This window comes from Silurus meridionalis, chromosome 18 (assembly GCF_014805685.1).
Source record: "Silurus meridionalis isolate SWU-2019-XX chromosome 18, ASM1480568v1, whole genome shotgun sequence".
In the NCBI taxonomy this organism is placed as follows: Eukaryota; Metazoa; Chordata; class Actinopteri; order Siluriformes; family Siluridae; genus Silurus; species Silurus meridionalis.
This window is the reverse complement of record NC_060901.1, coordinates 17,878,339-17,894,202: the sequence shown is the minus strand read 5'-3', so window position 1 is coordinate 17,894,202 and position 15,864 is coordinate 17,878,339. Positions and strand designations below refer to the sequence as shown.

At 43.9% G+C, this 15,864-nt stretch overlaps 1 long non-coding RNA gene across 1 annotated transcript; it reads right to left on the bottom strand.

Moving 5' to 3' along the window:
* Nucleotides 1-903: 903 nt before the first annotated feature.
* Nucleotides 904-3,412, bottom strand: LOC124401659. Its single transcript, XR_006928603.1, has 3 exons — nt 3,373-3,412; nt 1,985-2,156; nt 904-1,887 (listed from the first exon to the last, which is right to left on the bottom strand). It is a non-coding gene; the product is annotated as an uncharacterized LOC124401659 (long non-coding RNA).
* Nucleotides 3,413-15,864: the final 12,452 nt, after the last annotated feature.

Sequence of the window (15,864 nt, the reverse complement as noted above, 5' to 3'; positions counted from 1 at the left end):
TAAGTCCCCACTGAAGGCCCAGGTACCAAATGCACGGCCTGCCACTGAACACACCAAATATAAAGATACCCCGGATGAGCCCTCAAACCTGTTAAGACCCAGTCAAAGGTCAGGCCGCACAGATTAACTAGCTCGGGGTTAAAAAAAATTTATATCTCTATGAAAACAAACACAAAACCAGACACGCAAAGGTTTGCTGCACAAGGTGTTGGTATATTGTTAACAGTGGTATTATTTACATACAGTATTTACATGCAACTGTACAATGGCATGTCTTGAAGTTGAGCCAAGGCCAAAATAAAAAAAAAAAACAGTCTGATTTTGGAAGCTTCCCTACCTGAAAGAAAGGAAACAAAAATACAAATCCAAGCTTCCCTAACTCCATACTACATAAACAGAGAATAACAAATCCCATCTAAATGGAAATGGCAGCCACACCCCTACTGATGTGGTGGCTCAGTGGTTAAGGCATTGGACTTTTTGTTTCGGATGGCCACAAGTTCAAATCCCTCCACCAAGCTGCCACTGCTGGGCCCCTGAGCAAGGCCCTTAACCCTCCCCTGCTCAGATATAAGTTGCTCTGGATAAGGGTGTCTGCCAAATGCCATAAATGTAAATATATGATAAAGAATTTGCACAAGTAGATGTGTTGGGGGCATTTGGCTACTGAAAATATAACCTTTTAATTGTATGTTGCTTAAATGAAATGACATGGCTTGAATAAAGGATCTGAAATGTTTGCGCTTTATGTGCGTAATTCTAATTCCTTTACAATTAGAGACTGTTTGATTCCCTCTCCCCAGCAGAATTCCACTTCCCTTTCTCAAAAATCATAAATAACATTAACAATAAAATGAAATGAAATAAACTTTATTATTTTTAACTTTAGTTTGATTCAGAACATCCATAATGCACATAACATGTTGTATAAGATAAAATCGATGTAATAGATTTTTATGCATCCTCTTTTCTAAATTATAAAATGCTGACCTCACTGCATAAACAGCCACACAGTAGGAGCCCTGAGTAAGTGTAAGCAGCTGCTCTCTGGATTCTCTGCACTCGGAGAGGTGTCAAACACAAGGCAAAAACATTGAAGAGTCCATCATTTGGGAGATAGCAGCAAGAGCCTGTGTCACATAGTTCACCTTGGTGTCAAAATCTGCATTGTGTGCTGCAATTCTCGCATGATGTGCTAATGAATGGTAAAGGCTTGATACTAATACTTCTGACCTGCTGCATCCATGTTGAAGGCAAAGTAAGATGTGGGGAAATGTACAGAATTGGCAGGCAAGCTCAAAATTGGTAGACAAGCAAAAGTCTGGAGCAATCAGTGTAAAAGAGAACAAAAGTTCGAGAAAACAGTACTAAAATGGGATGAAATAAATGCACAAAAAGGGCTACACCGGTTTCATCATTGTGCAAATTGTGGAGTCCAACAGTGACCTGACAAAGTTGTGTTTTCAGTATGTTAGTGTTTATGTATTAGCGTAATATATATATATATATTAGTACGTGTATCAAAATATGCTTTTGCTGAAAACTTTACTATTGATACCAAAAAAATGGTATTGTGACACCTCTATTAAATACAATATTATTGCATTTAATACAACCATGCATGTGTTAAATACAACTTAACAAACAGTAACTACATAAAAATTGCAAAAAATGATCTATATCATGTAACCTATGAATGACAAAGGAACAATTTAAACACAATAAATTTCATTAGATACACATCAAATTCACCACCAAGAAATGTGTTGAAAACCTTTTTATATCCTTCAGGTTCCTATGGGGAGTGTTTTTAAGCCATGAACATGAAATGAATTAAATGAAATGCAGGAACTCTTCAGTCTTCATCACGCAGATGTTCATCACACACTGTATATCAAATTAAAAAAAATCTGAATTAATAACCGCACACTCGACTGGGTTACTTCATTTTTTCCAACATGTATCTAATAACACCACTGCTCACCTCAGTGCCTCTAGTTTGAAATGTTCATCATTCCTAATGGCAGAGAGCAGTCTCACTCCTGACTTCTATTTTGTTACAGGACAGATCCAGCACTTTCAGGTGAGAGGGATTTGATTTCAAAGCTGAAGCCAGAGCAGCACATCCTACATCTGAGACACCACAACGCCACAACCTGCAGAAACACAATGACACACACTCAATATCTCAGTTGATGAATTATATCAAGGCAAAGAAAACTTTTGTTTGTCTTTTGTAAATTTGAGCAATGCAGCAGTGTTGGGTGAAACTTTTTTTCTCTTAACTTCCTTAAACATTGTTGTTTAGAGAAAAGATAAAAAATAAAAAAAAGTCCTTCTATCAACCCCCGTTATTGCGCAGAGTTTTTTCCGGCATAGAACACATGAACACGCTCAGAGTTATTGTTTCTGCCTAATGCAGTTATTGTTATTGTTCATTGTGTCAGGGCCTTCCGGTTTCGCGGACAAAAAAGACATTTACTTGGTGCCAGATTATCTCACCGGCTCCCTAAATACCTGACATTATTCTTGCCCCCCTGCCTGTTCCGCTTCCTGTTCCCTATTCCTGTTCCTGATCCTAATCTGGTTTCCTGTTTCTGCCCTGTTTATATTTTGGACTTCGAACTTGTTCGTGTTTTTGCTCGGTTCTGTTTGTCGGTATTTGGATTTCGGACTGTTTTTGGATTCTGAATTCGCCTTTCCTGCATTGCTTTGTCAGATGGCTTTCGTTCTTTCGGACTGGCTTTGTGTTTTTCCCCCTGCCTGTTACACTTATTTAAGACCATTTTCACCCTACCCCTGTTGCGTCCTGCATTTGGGTCCTCCTTCCAGGCACAGGATTTCCTGACAGAATAATCTGGCCCTGCATCGAGCTCCTGACACATTGTGCTTTTGGTGTGATCTTTGCAGAACTCCCACCCCTAAGGAGAGCAACTGGCCACAAATTTCCTCTATTAGTAGGTTATTTGTCTTATCAAGCATTGATAAACACTTTTTAAAAATGATTTTGAAGCCTTTCCCAACATTGTCCATTTCAATAATGCTTCATCCAAGGCCCAATGAAAGTTTATTTGCACCAAAGTTCATACTTATCAATAAAAGAACAGAGTTTTCAGAGAATTTTACTTCAGATTTTGGAGTGGTAATTGCTAAACAGGTTTACTTTTCCCTCCTGCACTCTAAATAATTACTCACTATTCTGAATTAGGTCTGGAAACTACTCCTCTATGTGTATCATTTATAATTTAGTTTAGTCAAATTGCTGTTTTCTGTAGTGCCAATGAATTTTAGAACCTGAAGCTACTTTAAACTCACTATTAGAGAATGTGTGTTACCGAGGAGGTCATGCGACGCTCAAAAAGATAGTCTTACCTCAGTATCTCTAGTTTACAGTGAGGATTCTCCAGTACAGCAGAGAGATACTTCACTCCTGAGTCTCCGACATTATTCCAGGTCAGATCCAGTTCTCTCAGGTGTGAGGGGTTTGATCACAGAGCTGAAGTCAGATCAGCACAGCCTTCATCTGAAACGCCACATTTACACAACCTGTAGAAAAGCACAATAACACACTACTGTTCAACATATTTTTATTTGGGTTTAAGGTTTACTTTAAAGGTTATCTGTTGCTACCAAATGTGTGTGTGATTTTAATCTATGCCTAAATTGAATAGTGAAAGTCACTTTAATTTGTCTCATGATGAAATTCTTTTAATGCATACCCCAGATTGATGCATGAAGCAGAGAGGGTTAAGGGGCTTGCTCCAGGGCCCAACAATGCTGGAGATAGAATCCCCAACCATTCAATTTGCCCCCCCTAAAACCTTAACTAATGAGTATAATAAAGGAAAGAATAATTTTGTCCTCCTCTTAAAACCAGGTGTAATTCAGCACTATGTGTGTTGTAAGAAAAGATGGCAGATCCCCGGTTTTAATGCATTTATTTAATGGCTCATACGACCTTTCACATTATTTACATTTATCTATATAATAAAACATAATTTTTCATACACACAATTACTGATTCTGTCCTCACATTTAGCTCAGTGTTAGATTAAAGAATGCATGCAGGAAAAATGCATGTATTTAAAACAGCTTTTCTATTGATCCGGTTTTGTATTACAGATCTGACATCCATGTTCATAACAGCTAGATAAAGTACTTGTACTGAACGAGCCTTCGATAACAGGATATATGATAATTTGTAATAGGTTTACATAATTCATGATGTAGAAGTGTCTAAATTAGTTATTTCAAATAAATTAATGAATGCATAGACTAATCAGGAACTTATAAATTAAACTAACCAACTTCAAGTAAGAAAGTCCAATATGGATTCATGAGTGAAAAAAAAGTCTCATTATTAGAGAACATGTGTTACAGAGGAGCAGTCACTCTCTGAGAAATGGTCTTACCACATTTTAAGATAAGATAAGATAAGATAAGATAAGATAAGATAAGATAAGATAAGATAAGATAAGATAAGATAAACCTTTATTCGTCCCACAGTGGGGAAATTTCTATGTTACAGCAGCAAGACAAAGAAATAAAAATAGATGCAAATATATAAAAAAGAATATACAAAAAATGAAAACAGAGAAATAAAAACAAATAATAATAATAATAATAATAATAATAAACAAAGAAATAAAAATAAATGCAAATATATGAAAAATAATATACATATACTACAATAACAGTATATACACAGTACAATGTATAAATACAAATAGGAAAAAACTAAAATACTCGTTTCAAGTAATATTTTAAGGTGGTATTGCACGTAATTGCGGGTAATATTGCACATAATATTGCACATGATTCATGTAATATTGCACACAGATAAAGTTATTGCACATCTTAAAAAGTAATAACAGTGTTGTATGTTGGTGACTGGTTTTACTCGGAACAGCTTTGGTTGTAAAGTCTAATAGCAGCAGGGAGAAAAGACCTTCTGTATCGCTCCTTCAGACACTTAGGATGTATCAGTCTGTCACTAAAAGAGCTGCTCAGCGATGTAACGGTTACATACAGGGGGTGGGAGGCGTTCTGCAGCAATGATGATAGTTTTGCTACCATCCTCCTTTCTCCCACCTCCTGTACAGTGTCCAGGGGAATCCCCAGGACTGAGCTGGCCTTCCTGATCAGCTTGTCTAGTCTCTTCCTGTCTGCAGTAGATATGCTGCTGCCCCAGCAGACCACTCCATAGAATATGGCTGAGGCCACCACAGAGTCAAAAAAGGTCTTCAGTAGCTCTCCCTGTACTCCAAAAGACCTTAGTCTCCTCAGCAGAAAGAGTCTGCTCTGCCCTTTCTTGTAGATTGCCTCAGTGTTGTTTGTCCAGTCCAGTTTGTTGTTTAGGTGAACACCCAGGTATTTGTAAGAGTCCACTCTCACAATGTCCCTACCCTGAATGTTCACTGGTGATAGAGTTTGTTTGTGCCTACGGAAATCCACCACCAGTTCTTTCGTTTTCCCCGCATTTATCTGGAGGCAGCTCCGTTGGCACCAGTCCACAAAGTTCTGTATAAGTCCTCTGTACTCTCTGTCATCATCATTCGTGATCAGACCGATGATGGCAGAGTCATCAGAGAACTTCTGTAGATGACAGGTTGCTGAGCTGAACATGAAGTCTGCAGTGTAGATGGTGAAGAGAAACAGGGCTAGAACCGTTCCCTGCGGGGCTCCAGTGTTGCACACAATCATGTCAGACTCACAGTCACGAGTCCTCACATACTGTGGTCGGTCTGTGAGGTAGTCCAGTGTCCAGGCAGACAGATGATGGTCCACTCCCATGTACACCATCTTATCCCTCAGGAGCGCAGGTTGGATTGTGTCTCACAGTGCTCCCAGCCTTTTCCAGGTTTGAAATAGCCCGATTTAGGAGGAAGATGACTGCGTCTTCCACTCCAATGCCAGGTTGGTAGGCAAACTGAAGTGGATCCATTAATGGGCTCACCAGAGGTCAGAGATGAGTGAGCACCAGCCTCTCCAATGTTTTCATCAGATGCGAGATCAGCGCTACTGGTCGATAGTCTCCGAAGACTTTTGGACGCGGCTTCAGGCTCAGGTCAAACATGTACAGCAATATGCCGCACAGCTGGTCTGCACAGGTCTTAAGTAGCCTGGAGCTGATGCCGTCTGGGCCTGCAGCCTTCCTCGCTTTGATCTTCCTGAGCTCCATTCTCACCTGGGCTTCTGTAAGGGGCAGTGTATATTGGATGGAGTGTTGACTGGAGGGAATCGGCAAGGGGGGAAGTTAGGTGTGTTGTGTATTGTCTGTGAGCTGATAGCAGTGCAGAGAGAGGTGGGGCTGGAGCTGCTTGCTGTGGAAGCAGAGAGGGGGGATTGCAGCAGGGGGGACTGGATGGGGGCAGGGAGGGTAGCTGATCGAATCTGTTAAAGAATAGATTGAGATCATTCACCCACTTCTGGTCACCCACAGCCTGAGAGCTTGGCTCCTTATGACCAGTGATGGTTTTGAGCCCTTCCACACACCGCTGACATTGTTCTGCTGCAGCTGATCCTCCATCTTCCTCCTGTAGCATGCTTTTCCTTCCCTGATCTTCTTTCTCAGTTCTCTCTGGACAGTTTTCAGCTCTTCCTTGTTTCCTGATTTAAACACCCTCTTCTTTTCTTTAAGGAGAGTCTTTATATCAGGGTTAATCCACGGTTTGTTGTTGGGAAAACACCGTACAGTCCTGGTGGGTACAGTATTCTCCACACAGAAGTTAATGTAGTCCGTAATACAGTCTGTTAGACTGTCAATATCCTCCCCATGTGGACTGCACAATTCCTCCCACATAGTTGTTTCAAAACAGTCTTTCAGAGCCTCATCGGTCTCATCAGACCATGTCGTCACTGTGCGGGAGGTAGCTGGTTGCCTGCATACAAGGGGTTTGTACACAGGTAGGAGATGAACCAGGTTGTGATCCGATCTTCCCAAGGGGGGGAGGGGTGATGAAGTATAGGCCTCCTTTGAGTTTGCATAAAATAAGTCCAGTGTTTTATTGTCTCTGGTGTGGCTTGAAACATACTGGGTGAATGTGGGCAGAGTGGAGGATGGAGGAGCATGATTAAAATCTCCAGATATAATGAGAAGTGCATTTGGGCTCTGTGTTAACAGTCTGTTAACAACAGAATGCAGGACATCGCATGCCGATTCACCTTCAGCAGAGGGGGGAATATACGCAGCTATCGCGATAACATGCAAGAATTCCCTCGGCAGATAGTACGGCCTCATGCTAGCGGCTAACAGCTCAATGTCCTTACAGCAGATCTGCTCTTTAATAGTGATGTGTCCAGTTTTACACCATCTATTATTCACAAACACTGCCAGTCCTCCTCCCTTTCTCTTACCGCTCTCCATCGTTCTGTCTGCGCGCAGTAAATCAAATCCACCCAGAGCCACGGTTGTGTCCGGTGTTATCTTGGTTAGCCATGACTCCGTGAACAGCATGATGCTACACTCCCGGAATTCCATCTGATGCCCGCTAAGAGCCGCTAGCTCGTCCATCTTGTTGGGTAAAGATCTTACATTTCCCATAACGATGGACGAGAGAGTTGGTCTGTAACGTCTCCTTTTATTCCGACACATAGCTCCAGCACGGTTCCCCCGTCTTCTCCTTAGCTCGTGGGGAATATCCGGTTTTTCTCCTAGTAGCATCGGCATGTTGAGGATTGCTAACAGCTGATCCCTGGTGTAAACAATAGGACCGTGGCTGTGAACAGAGTTTCCAGACGCGACTGTGAACAAAGTCCAAAGAAGCAGGAAAAGTAGAGCAAACTCGGTGGCTTTGTTTATGTCCATTGTGCAGCTTCCAAATTTACACGCATACACTTAAAAAGAAAAAAACACAAAGTGCCGGAACACTATAAAAAAAAAAAAAAAAAAAAAAAAAAAAGCACAACTTTACAGGAGCTGCTGCAACAGGCTGCCACTTGGGCGGCGCCTAAACGATGACATCTCCAGTGTACAGTGAGGATTCCCCAGTACAGTAAAGAGACACTTCACTCCTGAATCTCCTACTTCATTATTAGACAGATCCAGTTCTCTCATAAGTGAGGGGTTTGATCTCAGCGCTGAAGTCAGAAATTCACAGCCTCTGTCTGATATACAACACTCATGCAACCTGTATAGAGACGCAATAACACACTCTTTATCAACAGATTTAAATCTTGGTTAAAAACTAGACACAGTGTTATACTTAATTCTCTTTCAAACATTCGTTTGATATCTCACTATGGGAATCACCTCAGGCGTGACCAATCCTGGAAGCGACAGTGATGCGGGAGTCCCGCCTCCCTATATACACTGCTGCTGGCGGTCCCTGCCTCATTCTCGTTCTCTTCCCCGTGAGGATCCTTTTAGGAAGCTATCCTCAGCAGATCCTCTATGGGGTGGTGACTGCGAGTTCATCCAGGTGCACGGTGGGGAAAGTTCAACTTCCGACCGTGTGCATGCGGGTCTACGATCTCGGCAAAAGACTCTAATCCCCTGAGCATCGTGTGCTTAGGAGTTCGGCATGTTCAAACATTGCTTGCTAACCCCGAGTGCTGCCCGCACTGCGCTCTTTTCCTGTCAAGGGTTCGGGAGTGCCGCATGCGAGTCGCGGCCGCAAATAAGGGGGACCCATGTCTCGCTCCGCTGCCCGCAGAGAGAGACGAGGCTGCTTCACAAGCACAGTGCAGCTGGGGAGAGTTGATCGACAAGTTTTCTCCTGTCCTTCCTTCACTCTTTGAATCAAACTCTCTACTGGATCGCAAGGGTGAGGAAGAGGAAGATCTGGAGGACGACGAGGAGGATGCTATCCTCCCTCCTGATCTCCTCTCCAGGCCTAGAAGTGCTACGGGCCCTTACCCCATGCAAGGTGAGCTGGACCTCATGGAGGTGTGTAGGAGAGTAGCCAAAAAACTCACACACACTCACACACACACACACACACACACACACACACACACACACTTTTTGGACTCCGAATCAGATGCATTCCACATACTGTGAAGGCTGGTGCTGCGCTGCATGAGCACAGGTGAACTGAGGACTTAAATGAAAAGTAAGTTTATTTACTAACAACTTAAAACATCAACGTTTTGCACATCAGTGCCTGCATTGGGTGATTTAGTGCAAAATGTAAATGTAAGGAACATTTCTAAGATGATGATGATGATTCAATTTAAACAGATAAGCTATATGCCCTCATGCAATAGACATGACTTTATTTAAATGTGTTTAGTGTGTATGTTCATCCGCCGAGATGATATTTGGATATACATTACGTCATGATGTAAGGACGTAAAAGAACTGGTGAACCGTTTTTTTAAACCGGTTCCTTGAAACGAACTGTCCGAAAGAACTGATTCGCAAAAAAGAATCGGATTTCCCATCACTAGACTGGAGGTGCACGATATGGAGGCTTTGGGGATGTACAACCTCCCACCCGTGGAGCTGTCGGTGGCTAGCCACCTCCACCCAAATCGATGAGCTGCTCTGTCCTCCTCCTCCCCTTCTCTGCCAGGACGTACAGAAAGGCTGTCCGCCTCCCTTTTCCAAAAGATCTACCGCTCCTCGGCCCTGGCGGTTAGAGCTCTGAATGCCACCTCACTGCTCACAGCTTACCAGGCAGAGCTCATGGAGGAGATAGGGAGGCAGATTGATGCTGGGTCACCAGATTTAGCCTTGTGGAAAGAAATCTGCATCATTGCGGATCTCAACCTACGTTCTTCTAAAGGAGCGGTCCAGAGCTGCGGCCGCAGCATGGGCCTCGCTGTGGTAGGCGAAAGAACCCTGTGGTTGGGGTTGATGGGCTTATCAGAGAGGGAGAAGGTGGAGTTCCTTGATGCCCCGATAGAGCCGAAAGCCCTTTTCGGGGCTGCAGTGGCGAATATGCGCCAGCAATGCGACCTTCGTAAAAAGGATGGTGAAGCGTTTGAGGCATGCCTCCCAAGAAAGCCTCCTGCTCGCCCTCCCCAACCCGCACGTTCATATTTCGCCCCTGCGTCCAGAGAGAGTCAGCCTGGTTTCAGGGCCCCTAGGCAACCCCCACCCCACCAGTCAAAGCCCAGGAACAAGACCTCTTTTGCAGCGGTAGCTGCTAGGCATCGCCTAGCGGACCCTCGGGGAGGGAAGAAAAGGCGGGCACCTAATCTGTGGTCTGATTTTGGGTCTAAAGAGAGGTGGCAGCACTCTCAGAGTTTCTGTAGCACCCCTCGACTCATCTCAAGAGTCTTGTCCTCCCCCTCCAGCGAAAAGTCATTGGGAAGCGTTTCAAAGACTAGGTTCGTCGAACGAAATTTCTTCGGTTGGAGTGTTGGGACCAGTTCCCCCAGTGCCCAGAAAGTTACCTTTCCCCTCTCCACCCGCGGGGGTTATGCAAGAGAGAGAGCAGAATGTTCCATATTCGTTCAAAAATATTAAAGATTTGTTCTGTGCATCCAGGCAGTGGGCCGAGGGCACAGCTGTGTGTAAAAAAGGAGAAAGTGAAAAAATCCACACACACAATAAAAGAACTCGAATCAGAGTTGCAACCCTCGGCTTCGCCGCCAGATGGTGCCACCGCACTGTCTGTGAGTGAGAGCTGCAGAGGCCCGCTCTCTGCTTTTGCGGAGAGTTGCCGCGCATGCGCAGTTCGTCCTTGGGTTTTATCCACAATACAGTGGGGATATCGCCTGCAATTTGCCATGAGACCACCGCTTTTCAGTGGCGTGATTTGGTCGACAGAAGAGGGCAAATCTGATCAGGTTTTGGAGGACGAAATAACCTCCTTACTGAGCAAAGGGGTAATTCGATCGGTGCCACGAGAGGACAGCCAGCTCGGCTTTTATTCACGGTACTTTGTTGTTCCCAAGAAAGAGGGTGGATCTGAAGGACGCATATTTCCACAAAAGCATTTATCCGGCACACAGGAAATTCCTACGCTTTGCCTACGAATATTTGGCGGTTCCGTTCGGGCTAGCTCTAGCTCCACGGATCTTTACCAAATGTGTCAAAGCTGCACTATCTCCGTTGAAAACGGCGGATTTAAGAGTGTCAGCGTATTTGGACGATCACGGCAGCAAGCGGCGGTGGATACGAGTGTGCTTCTGTCTCACCTGACTGGCTTAGGTTTTAGAATAAACGAAACAAAAAGCTGCTTGGTGCCCACACAGGAAATAATGTACCTGGGTCTCAGGTTGAACTCAGACCTGTATCAGGCTTTTCTATCAGAAGAGCGCATCAGGTCGATTCGCAGTTGTCTCTCTCTTTTCCAGAGAGGAAAGAAAGTTCCATTCAGACTCTGTCTACACCCGCTGGGGCTGGTGGCTTTGGCAGTGTCTGTCATACTGTTGGGACTGTTGCGAATGAGAGATTTTCAGTGCTGGGTTACGGCGCAGCGCTCATGTCCGAAGCGCCACCTCAATCGCAAGGTGATGGTGACGTCACTGTGCTTACGCGCTCTCCATCACTGGAGAAATCACGATTTTCTCGAGTCGGGAACCCTGCTGGGGCTGTTTCCCTGAGAAACGTAGTGACAACGGATGCGTCACTCACAGGTTGGGGTGTGGTGTGCGAAGGCAGGATAGCGAAAGGGAAATGGCCCATTTCGCTTCGGGGCGCGCACATAAACTTTCTGGAGCTGTTAACGGTGTTTCTAGCTTTAAAACATTTAGTGCAGTTTCTTCGGAGTCACCACGTATTGGTCAGATCAGACAACACGACGGCGGTGGCGTACATAAATCACCAGGGCGGAACAGGCTCTCCTCGACTTCACCGTCTAGCGCGAGATCTCATGGTGTAGGGCATGGAGCATTTCCTGTCACTGCGAGCGACTCATGTGCCGGGAGTAATGAATGCGGGGGCGGATCTCTTGTCCAGGGGAAATCCCCTGTATGGGGAGTGGTCTCTCCATCCTCAGGTGGTAAACCTGTTATGGGAGAGATTCGGCCGGGCTGCCGTAGATCTCTTCGCCTCGCACGAAAACACTCATTGCCCTCTGTTCTTTTCTCTGGCGAGAAATGATCGTGCCGCCTCTAAAAAAAGTAAGAGAAGGCGGTCACTCTGTAATACTAATCGCTCCAAACTGGCCTGGGAAAGTGTGGCTGACGGAGCTATTCCAACTCCTGCATGATTGACCCTGGCCTCTCCCGTTGCGCAGGGATTTCCTCTTGCAAGCATGCAGAGAGAATTTTCACCTGGCACCGGACAGAGTGGCTCTCTGGGCTTGGCCCATGAGAGGATGAATCTCAGCGTCGCTGGTTTGCCTCCGAGGGTGATTGAGGCGATTTAGAATGTGAGAGCAGCTTCGACGTGCTTTGCATATGATAGGAAATTGAGTGTGTTTGAACTATGGTGTGCTCAAAGACATATGATCCCTTTTCACTGTTCTGTGGCAGATGTGTTGTGCTTTTTGCAAGAACTTTTGGATAAGGGCAGGCGTTTTCAACCGTTAATGTTCATCTCGCCGCTGTTTCTGCATGCTACGTAGGGATTGACGGTAATACTATCGGTCATCACCCGCTCGTTTGCAGGTTTATGAAGGGGACGGGGCGCCTGAGCACGTTCTCAAAGCTGCTGGTTCCGCTATGGGATCTGTCCGTGGCCCTGAGCGCGCTCTCTCAGCCTCCTTTTGAGCCGATAGAGAGTATTGACTTAAAGCTCCTGACGCTGAAGTTTGCTTTGTTGTTGGCTCTTTCTACCGCGAAGCCGGTTAGTGAACTTCACGCTTTGTCAGTTCATAACTCCTGTATGCGGTTTGCTTTGGATTTCTCGCGAGTGACTCTCAAAACTAATCCGGCATTTATCCCTAAGGTGAGCGAGTCAGCCTTCGCCTGCAGACAGGTGGATTTAATGGCTTTTCATCCGCCTCCTTTTTCCTCGGCGGAGGAGAAGCAACTTCACTGTCTGTGTCCTGTCCGTGCATTATGTCACTATGTTGACAGGACGAAGGGATTGAGACGGAGTAATCAGCTGTTTGTTTCATGGGGTGATTCCAGTGAAGGAAATCCTGTTTCCCGGCAGCGCCTGTCCCATTGGCTCGTGAGGGCTATTATAATGAATTATAATATCGTGGGTCTTAACCCTCCGGAAGGACTGAGGGCTCATAGTACCCGAGGCTTGGCCACTTCGTGGGCGCTTTTTAAGGGTGTTTCGATTCAGGACATTTGTGTGGCAGCATGTTGGGCTTCGTCGCACACTTTTGTCTGTTTTTATAGGCTGGATGTCACGGAGCCTTCGCTGGCTCATTCCGTCCTGAGTGTGTAATATATATATATATATATATATATATATATATATATATAGATATATAGATAGATAGATAGATAGATAGATAGATAGATAGATAGATAGATAGATAGATAGATAGAGATATAGAGATATAGATATAGATGCATTTGTGTGTATACGTGTATATGTGTATTTTTGGGCATGTATTTGTGTATATGAAAGGGAATGACTACGGATGCTGGAAACATCATGGACCAGATGTTTGTCATTTCTCTCACGTTTCCACTCTCTTCGGTGAGAGGGATTATCTCTTTTTATCACATCACTGAGTTGGTTGACACCTGCTTCAGACAGCATATCTGCAGTATGGGAGTTGTCTATATCCCATTGTTAGATACCAAACGAATGTTTGAAATCGAACTTTAGGTTACTTACGTAACCCCGGTTCTCTGATAACAGGAGTCAGGTATCTCACCACACTTCCCTCCTTGCAGTGCACAGAGAAGAGATATGTGGGAATGAGCAGCGGCGTATATAGGGAGGCGGGACTCCCGCATCACTGTCATGATTGGTCTGTCAGCCAACAGACATGGTGTGATTGATGCTTCCAGGATTGGTCATGCCCGAGGCGATTCCCATAGTGAGATACCTCACTCCTGTTATCAGAGAACCGGGGTTACGTAAGTAACCTAAAGTTTCTCTCATCTGTTGATATTAAACTATCAGCAGCTGAAGCTGGACAGAGAACAGCAGATGCAACATGAACTTTAAAAAACTTGAGAGTATGTGCAATAAATGTTTGCAATAAAAGTCTATTTTTGTATTTATATAAATATATAGAATTGTTTTCATGCAGGATCAAGGAAGTAAAAGTCTGAATCCAAGAAGGTCCGAAAGCTAAAATACAAACAAAATCATGAATTACAACTAATATATAATGTCGCGTTCTTCTTCTTATTTCGGCTTCTTCCATTAGGGGTCGCCACACCGGATCATCCGTCTCCATATGCCCCTGTCCTCTACAGCTGCTTTTTTCACGCCAACTACCTTCATGTTTTCCCTCACCACATCCATAAACCTCCTCCTTGGTCTTCCTCTTTTCCTCCTACCTGGTGGCTCCATCCTCAGCATTCTCCTACCGATATACCCTATGTCCCTCCTCTGCACATGTCCAAACCATCTCAATCTTGCCTCCCTCACCTTGTCTCCAAAACGTCCTACATGCTCTATCCCTCTAATAAACTTGTTTCTAAAAACATATGTCAAGTTCAAAGCATTAATTTGAATTTAAACTTTTGCCCATGCTTTAGAGTGGAACATTTTTAAAACATTATTATAATCATATTACATTATGAAAGTAAGTAAAAGTAAGACAGAGCACGTGTGTAAAAGAGAGGAAGGGCAGTGGAGGGGTGCGGTTGCAGGGAGAAGAGGTGGAGAAGGTGGAGGAGTTCAGGTACCTGGGGTCAACAGTGCAAAGTAATGGAGAGTGTGTTAGAGAAGTGAAGAAAAGAGTGCAGGCAGGGTGGAGTGGGTGGAGAAAAGTGATAGCAGGAGTGATTTGTTATAGAAGAGTATCTGTTAGAGTGAAAGGGAAAGTTTATAGGACTGTGGTGAGACCTGAGATGTTGTATGGTTTAGAGACAGTGGCATTTAGTAAAAGACAGGAGGTGGAGCTGGAGGTAGCAGAGCTGAAGATGTTGAGGTTTTTGTTGGGAGTGACGACGATGGACAGGATTAGAAATGAGTTTATTAGTGGCTGATTTTCTTTCCCTTCAGCCCAGTCCAGAATGAACTTCTGCACAGAGACTGTTTTTTCGATGCCAGCGATTCCCTTCGTCAGCACGGTTCTGATGGTTTCGTCTTGTTCAAATAAGGGCTTAAAGATGTCGTTGGACTTGATTGGTGTTTCCTCTGTTGTAGTTTTCGTGGTTTCTGCCCCAATTTTTCTCACCTCTTGTTCTTTTTTTTGACTCCACTGTCTCCCTCTGTGATGTAGAGCTCTGTGTAGATCTCATTCAGAAGTGTTTGAGTTCCCTGATGTTTTATTACTTCAATCAACCACTAAAACTTCATTATCAGATTTAATTTGAAATCATTTACAGCAGGAGGTCTTGGGTTGTGCCTGTGAGGTGGTAAAGTAGGAAGTTATAGTGAGTCATGGTGTATTTATCATACTTCAAGATCACATTTTCTTGCTGTTTATTATCTTCTCACTATGTGTTTGTGTTGCAGTAATATATGTTGAACGTTATCTAATTTCTGCACAAAAATCTACATCTTCCTTCCTTGATAGCTGAATATAATGTTCACATGTATAATGTAAAGTTCAAGCATGAAGTAATGTAATTGGAAGCAAGCAAGCAAACCCTATTGGTAAATTACATACTTGAGTATTGAATTGGGTAAAAAAAGGTTGGAACAGTGTGGGTTAAAACAGATAAATCATAAATTCTACTAAACACTGAATGTAGTTTTATAAATGATCCATTTCAAGAGAAAACTACTTATTTTAAGACAGAATATAAAATCTTAGGTTTATGCCAGAATTTCACTTTAACTGTGACTTTAGCAGTGGCATTAAAAGTGAGATGACATTATCCGTGTTGTGAGGATTCTCCTTTTTTAAAATAGATAGGAACATTTTTAGACTGATCGCTCTT